This window comes from Neovison vison, chromosome 10 (assembly GCF_020171115.1).
Source record: "Neovison vison isolate M4711 chromosome 10, ASM_NN_V1, whole genome shotgun sequence".
NCBI classification, from domain to species: domain Eukaryota; kingdom Metazoa; phylum Chordata; class Mammalia; order Carnivora; family Mustelidae; genus Neogale; species Neogale vison.
This window is the reverse complement of record NC_058100.1, coordinates 13,427,903-13,435,583: the sequence shown is the minus strand read 5'-3', so window position 1 is coordinate 13,435,583 and position 7,681 is coordinate 13,427,903.

The following is a 7,681-nucleotide window of genomic DNA, read 5'->3' as shown; positions in this document are numbered from 1 at the left end:
AACGAGATGCTTTTCCTAGGAGCACTCCTAGAAAAGAACTTTGAGCGAAGGCTCTTCCTCTAAATGTGTTGTTCAGATGACATAAATTGAGATTTAAGGCAAGAGGCCTTGGGTTAGCTTCTCAGCCATTCTTTGCTTCAGTTTATCCTCCTAGCAAATAAGTGCTTCTGCTGTCACCCTCTGAAATTCCTTCTAACATGACCTTCTGTAATTCTACCTCCTATTTGGTTTTCCTTCTACAAGAAACAGGCTTCTTTCCTTGACCACAAGATGAGTAAGGTTAAAATCTGTTTTAAGTCTTTATTTTGGGAGGGGTTTTTTTCCCTCAAGGAAATGCTGTTTGGCTATCTGGCAGGAAGTTCCTATGAATACCTCTTTTTAAAAACAACTTTTAAAGTGGAAAGTTTGAATCCATAATGGACATCTCTAAGGACAATGCAAGGGTTTCACAGCCTAAAAGGAGTAGGTCATGACCATCTTAAGAGACACACTGGGCAATAAATTTCTCATGGAAGACACCACGAACAGCAAGTAGTTATGGGACACCCGCTCTGCACCCAGTTCTTGTTTCTTTTTACATCATCTCTTTAATGATCATGTCTGCATCTGGGCTTTGAACTACCATTTGTAATTCTTATTTCATCACACAAAATCTCTCTTCCAAAACCTAGAGCTACACTGACAGTTAGGTCATGGAAATAATTCCCACACGCTTCTCCTACTGGCACCTCAAATGCAGAAAGTCCCAGGCTCTCCTTTCCGTCCACCTCCTAACTGCATTCTCTTCCAACACTTCCCACCCATGTGGAGGGCACCTTCAGTCTTCTCATTCAACACACCTAGAAGACCCTGAAGGCAGATGAAGGACAAAGGGATTCAAAAAGAAGAGGTGAACACAGAAGATGGAGAAACAGAAGGTGAGGAAACAAGCAAAAGATTGTTATCACTGGCCAAGCATGAGAGAAATGGAAAATGGGCATGACCATGCTATGGAAATGAATGGATGAATGGATGGATGAATGAATGAATGAATGAATGAGTGAGTGTGTGTGTGTGTGTGTGTGTGTAATTTGTGTATAGGATTTATCAAGAAAAATAACAGAGCAAAGAAGAAACATTAAAAGGAATAACATTGATCCACCAGCTCTTAACTCTCTTAAAACACATAGTATCATTCATTTTTATTTTTTGTTAACAAGTGTATAGAAAGAGCATGCTCCCTTGTGTTAAAAGCATGGAGGGAATGTAAAACCTGAAAGTTGCAACCATTTTCAAGCAAACTGTGGCTTGGCCCAATGTGGATCGAGGAAAGACCATGAGACATCTGCTGTTACTCCACTGTGAGCCATGCTCTGGAAAATGTTAGCAACTTATTCTTCACGTCACTCCTGAGAATGTCATTTAAAGGCCTGGCCCATCACGCTCAGTTCCTTTTCCTGTATCAAAACATGTGGTGACACGTCCAAAGAGGGAATGTCAACACATTGATAATTTTCTAGAGAATTAAATATATTTCTGTGCCAGTCAATCAGCATACATGAATTTTAAATTGCATTTTATACATAGCTATCAAAATATGTCAGAAATATAAATTCCCTTTTGAAACTGGGCTCCTATTGCTTTGAAAGTAAAATTTTACAATTTTAATGCAGAAGAAAGAGAAGGTTCTCAGCAGAGTATCTTGTTCAGGATCATAACATACTTAAGAAACATCTGTCACAATGCTTTAAAACTTCTTATGTGATAAATAAATTCTGAGATCCTTCAATGCACTCTCCCAAATATTTTGTTCCACAGAAAGTCAGCAGTGGTGGGACTCACCTTCAGTACTCCTGACGAACTCCATCTGTTCACTCCATCTCTTCAGCTTGCCAAATGAGGTTCCCCAGACCGGGTAAAATCACACAAATAAAAGGTGCCCTGCCATAGTGTCTCCCATATAAAATAACTGTTGAGATTAAGAAGAGTTCTGTGGCTATAGCAATCTCAGATTGCTTATCACTTTTATCCCACCAGGAAAAACAATAGAAGAAATACAGTGTATTAATCTGATTTTAGTTCCTTTGCTCTACTTTCAGAGGAAAAAAGGAGTATAAAAACATAAGCTCTTTCTGTGATTTTTCTCCCAGGCATTTCCCTTTGTATTTCTCAGGCAAAGTTGGCTGCCTTCTGAATGGGAAGCTGAGGCTCCTTGACCTTTATGACCCACCCATTATGCAGAGTTGGTTTTCCACCAGTTAGAATTTAGTGCATCTTTGGTGAAGACTGACAGGTACATGGAGGGTCGCTGGAGGAGGCTGGAGGAAGGTAAGAAGGCTAAGAAAGCAACCACATAATTTACAATCCTCATGCCCATAAAAGCACAGCAAGCAGGTAAGGTCAAGTGAGCTGTCCCCGTGGCACCAACCGAGCCTCCAAAAGCTACAGGATTTCATTTCATTATCCCATGACCTGCATCGCAGCAGACAAACATGTCACTCTAGGACCCTAGCTAATCTACTGTGACAGAACAGGAAAACAATAGCACGGCTCTGCAGTTTCCTTTCCCAATCATAGGGAGGCCAAAGGCAAACCACAGAGCTAGCCAACAGAGCTAGTCTTGTAGCCAACATTCTTCTGCAGAACAGCAATGACAAGTTAGAAGATCCAGAACTTGGGATCGAACTCTGATTCTGGGACCTCAGAGTAGTGACCACAATGCTGCATCGTTGTCAAGGGCATGGGTACTGGGTTCAAATGAGGCCCTCTGTGAGTTGCATAACCTTGACTTCACATGTCTAATTTCAGCTTTCTTAACTGTAAAATGGTGATCAGAATAGAGCCAAACCCTTAGGGATGGTAAGAGAAATAGGGAAAAAAACAAACAAACAAACAAACTCATCCATGTAAAATGCATCGTATAGGGCGTGGCTATAAGAAACAAGCCTGAAATACTGGCCGTTAGGATTATGATAGATGCTTCACCAGTGTGCCTTTGATATGGCCACTTAATTTCTTTAGGTCAAGCTATTTCTTTTTTGGCTGTTCATCTCCTCAATTCGTCAAAAAGATTCTCCTCAGTTTCTAGAGATCAGCCTGATTGACGTGGCAAGTCACAACAACTGAAAACTCCCATCTGGACCACACCATCGCTATTATCACAATAACAGAGAAAATAGTTGCGAGTGTGATCTGAAAAGGGGAGAGTCACAAAGTGTTCCCAGTGTGCTCTACGAAGTCTGCGATCATTGCTTATAATCAGTTCTTACCGGGCTCACCTCGGGACAGTGTTAAATCACAATGAAGATACAACTAGAGGAAAATAATTAATCTCATGTGCCGTTTTGCCACGTATAAAACACGATATCACAGCAGATCATGAACAGCATCTCACGGTGAAGATTCCCATTAGTGTTAGTGAACGCTGCGCCCAGATTCTGAACAGAACTCCTCATTCAGCCTGGCCTCTGTCTCAGCGACTCCTTCCGTCACTGGACAGGGAAATAAAGAAGGTAGCCGTCAAGGTTCACTCTTTGCCTTTTAGATTTGAAAAGAAAATGATCTACAGGGATATTTTTGATCTACAATGAAATGTAATACTCTGTTCGGAAGATGACATAAGTCTCACGGTCTTGGAGGGGAGGTGGGGACCGAGGGGACCCTGCATATTTTTTGCTTGTTTCCTCTCTCATCAACTGGAAACGTGACAGTGTTAGCAGCAACCCTTCTATTCAGTGTATAAAAAACCCAGCACTTAGGCATTTTTGAGTGATAATTCAATAGGATTAAATTACCTTCACGTGACAGCTCAACTTCACTAATGAGGTACATTTCAGTAAACTGTTGACAGAACTGTCTGGAAGGTTTCTTTAATTTACCAACATGTAAGAACATGGGGAAAGCATTAGTCAACTAGATGGAGATGAATACATAGGGAGGTCTAGGGGTATTTTACATTAATATCTGACAACCTGAAAGGGGTTTTGTCACCTGCTCTATTTAGCCCAAGGCAGGCACAAAATAGCTGGTACCTGTTAGTGTGAATGACTTACCAAAGCAATGAAAGAAATCATCTTAAAGAGGGCTGAGTGGAAAATATGTCAGAGAAATTTCTTCTTCCAGTTAACAGGAAGAGCGCTCCTTGCAAAGTAGGTGATGGTTGCAATCAAGTTGAAAGAATGTTTCAAATTTTTTCAGACAGTAGCACCAACACTTTCATTTTTCAAATTCTTTGAGTTTATCCTTTCAGATGAAAACATCTGTCTGTGTATATTTCTAGCCAGGTATGGATTGGGAATAATGTAAGGTTATTCATGTCCAACTAAGTAATTTATTCCAAGCTAAGGAAAGGAAGAAAATGTAGGAAACACGGAAGAATAAGAATGAGACAAAGAAATCTGCCCATCAAGGCATCAAATGCTCATAGAAAAGCTTTTCTAGCTCAGATTACACTGGTCCTTAAGAAAAGGGCCAGGTAATCATGTGCAACCTGTGAAAAATATTCAGAAACTATTGTGTCTCTAGAGTTGGGCAAGGAATATGGCAAAAGAGAAAAAAGCAGATTTAAATTTTAGCTATGTGGGCGCCTGGGTGGCTCAGTCGGTTGGACGACTGCCTTCAGCGCAGGTCATGATCCCGGAGTCCCAGGATCGAGTCCTGCATCGGGCTCCCAGCTCCATGGGGAGTCTGCTTCTCCTTCTGGCCTTCTCCTCGCTCATGCTCTCTCTCACTGTCTCTCTCTCAAATAAATAAATAAAATCTTAAAAAAAAAAAAAATTTAGCTACGTGCTTGAACATGGTAACCAGTAGGGGGCGCTCTAGAACCCAAAATGGATATTTGGGTTCCAAGATCTACTGATTTGAATAGTTATTCAAGGGTTAATAACCATACCACCTAATCTTAATTTGCAGATGTGTTCTCAGGAGAAGGTGTACAAAGAAGAACTGGGTACAAAGATGGAAATACCATCTGACTACATCTATTGGTCAGAAGTCACTCTAAACAATTGAGCATTTTAGAAGGATTAACAGAAAAAAAAATTAAGCCAGTAATGACACCTTGAACTTTCAAGTATCACACCTATTAGAGAAAATTGTGAGATTAGCTAATCCGAGTCATCAGCCATCCCAGAAAGCATTCCTATTTTGCTTCGAAAGCAGAATAAATCGTGTAGCATCTCCTTGTAGCAAGTTATGGATCTCCTTTCACCTTGATAACACTATTGTTCTCATGATTTAGCATTTCCAGAATACACAGTGAGATGTTAGAGGTCCCTGGGAGACAGGCTAGGAGAGAGACGACGGAAAGATTTAAAGGTAAGAAACCCAAGTTTTACAGTTTTAACTGTGCCAGCTTGTGAGGTAGCAAAGGTAAGGAAATCAGTGTTACTGTCAACACATACATAAAGTTTCAAGCCGGACTTTGGCATAAGAGAGAAATTCTGCCAACAGAAAACCTCCTTGAGGCCTGAAAACACTAGTAAGTTGTTTGTCAAACAGAAGGGAAATATCCCAGAAGGGATAATGCACCAACAGGATCAGACTTCTTTTGCTGGTCTCAGATACTGTCTCTGACTCTCAGCATTATTTTCAGTATCAATAATGACCATAGTGACAACAATTACTAACATTTGCCCCATGTCCTGTTATTCACAAGGACTTTTCATCTCTTCATTTGTTCCAGTGAGGCAAGTAGGGTCAGGCTTTTTGTTTGTTTGTTTTTCCTTTTGTTTTTTATTTACTTATTAGAGAGAAGGGAGGGAGGGGCAGTGAGGTAGGGAGAGTGGGACATCAGGCAGACTCCCCAACTGACCATGGAGCCTGATGCAGATTTCAATCTTATGACCCTGAGATCATGACCTGAGCTGAAATCGAGTCAGATGATTGACCCACTGAGCTACCCAGGACCCCAGGTCAGTTTTTTTATGTAACACTTGACAGATGAAGAAATTGACTTCTGTGATTATCCACGTGGAGTTAAAAATCTTCCAAGTGAGACAGAAACTCAGGTCCTCTGATTCCAAATCTAAGTACTTTTTTCACTGTGCTAAACTGTACCAAAATATCAATGTGAACCATCCAAAGGGAAAGTTACAGGCTCTGATAACAGTTGATGCAGCCCAAATGGGAATCAAATATCCTGGAGCAGTCCTCATAGAGAATTCTAGAGAAGGAATTCCAGCCTTGTACACCCAGGCAACTTGAGCCTATCTGTCTTTTCTTCTTCCCCAACTATGTAAAAAAGGGAGAAGGGAGTGATTTTCAGTGTAGCAAAGGCCATTCTTTTTGAGTTATTTCATTTTACAAAATAATACACAATTAAAATAAAGACAAACTAGCAACAGAGAAAGAAAATAATGTAGAATTCATACCTAGTAAATATTTTAGTAGAAGGTTTTAGTTGAAATATTATTTTTTTTTAAGATTTTATTTATTTATTTGACAGAGAGAGATCACAAGCAGGCAGAGAGGCAGGCAGAGAGAGAGAGGGGGAAGCAGGCTCCCTGCTGAGCAGAGAGCCCGATGCGGGGCTCGATCTCAGGACCCTGAGATCATGACCTGAGCTGAAGGCAGCGGCTTAACCCACTGAGTCACCCAGGCGCCCCTGAAATATTATTTTAAACAACAGTATTTTCTCACCCAACAATGTTTACATAGTAGTCACTAAATCTTGGGCCATATCTACTTATTAATATGGTTCTAAAAAGTTTTAGGTTCAAAAGGCTGTCCTGGCTGTTACTCTGACCAAGTAAAACTCAACTGTCAAATAATAGCTTAATGTAAATTGTTTTAAAGTTAAAAGTGAACAACCAAACTTCATGCAGCATCGACTCAGCTATCTAATCAATTATTTTGGAAAGTTTCAATAGCATTAACAGCTGATCATAGCTGACATTTTTTGACTGCTTACTACGAGCTAGAAAGAAGCACTTACAAGCATTATTTAATTTCATCCCCCCGTATATGATCAGTCCTGTTATTAGCTACACAGAGAAGGTGCAAAAAAGCAGACTGAGGGGCTAGGGACACTGCCCATACTGCACAGCTTGGAATCAGCCAAGCCACCACTTGAATCCACGTCTGATTATTCTGGAGTCCAGACCCGTCACCATGCTGGCTTGACTGTGTTTTGGCCAGGCCGTGCTTCTCAATTAACTTTCTAGTGTTTTGTCCTATTATTAATTCTGCTTATCTAACCCAAAGATAGCTTCGTTTGGAAAGATGGAAGGAAGTTCAATCACCTGGGAGCAAAACGGAATATGTGGTGATTTAAAAAGTCTACTTTCTTATCAGTGGGAAAGTTTGGTGCCAAGTTGTGTAAACAGCAGAGCCAGGGATAACACCAGAAGCAGTCCTCTTCAAATAAATTAATCCTCTAGATATAATTGAATTTGCGTACCAAGATACGTTGCAAATATTTTAATATTGTTTATAACAGGAAAAAAAAGTCAGATGGAACCAAAGGAATAAATAATTTCTGACACACACAATAAAGTATATACAATCAATAAAAGAAATTAAATAGATTCATGTGTGCTGATATGGATCAATACTAAGATGTATTGTTAAGTAAAAAATCAAGGTGTTGACTAATAATGTCCTATATGTTACCAAATTTTTTTTAAGATTTTATTTATTTATTTGACAGAGAGAGAAATAGAGAGATCACAAGCAGGCAGAGGCAGGCAGAGAGAGGGGGGGA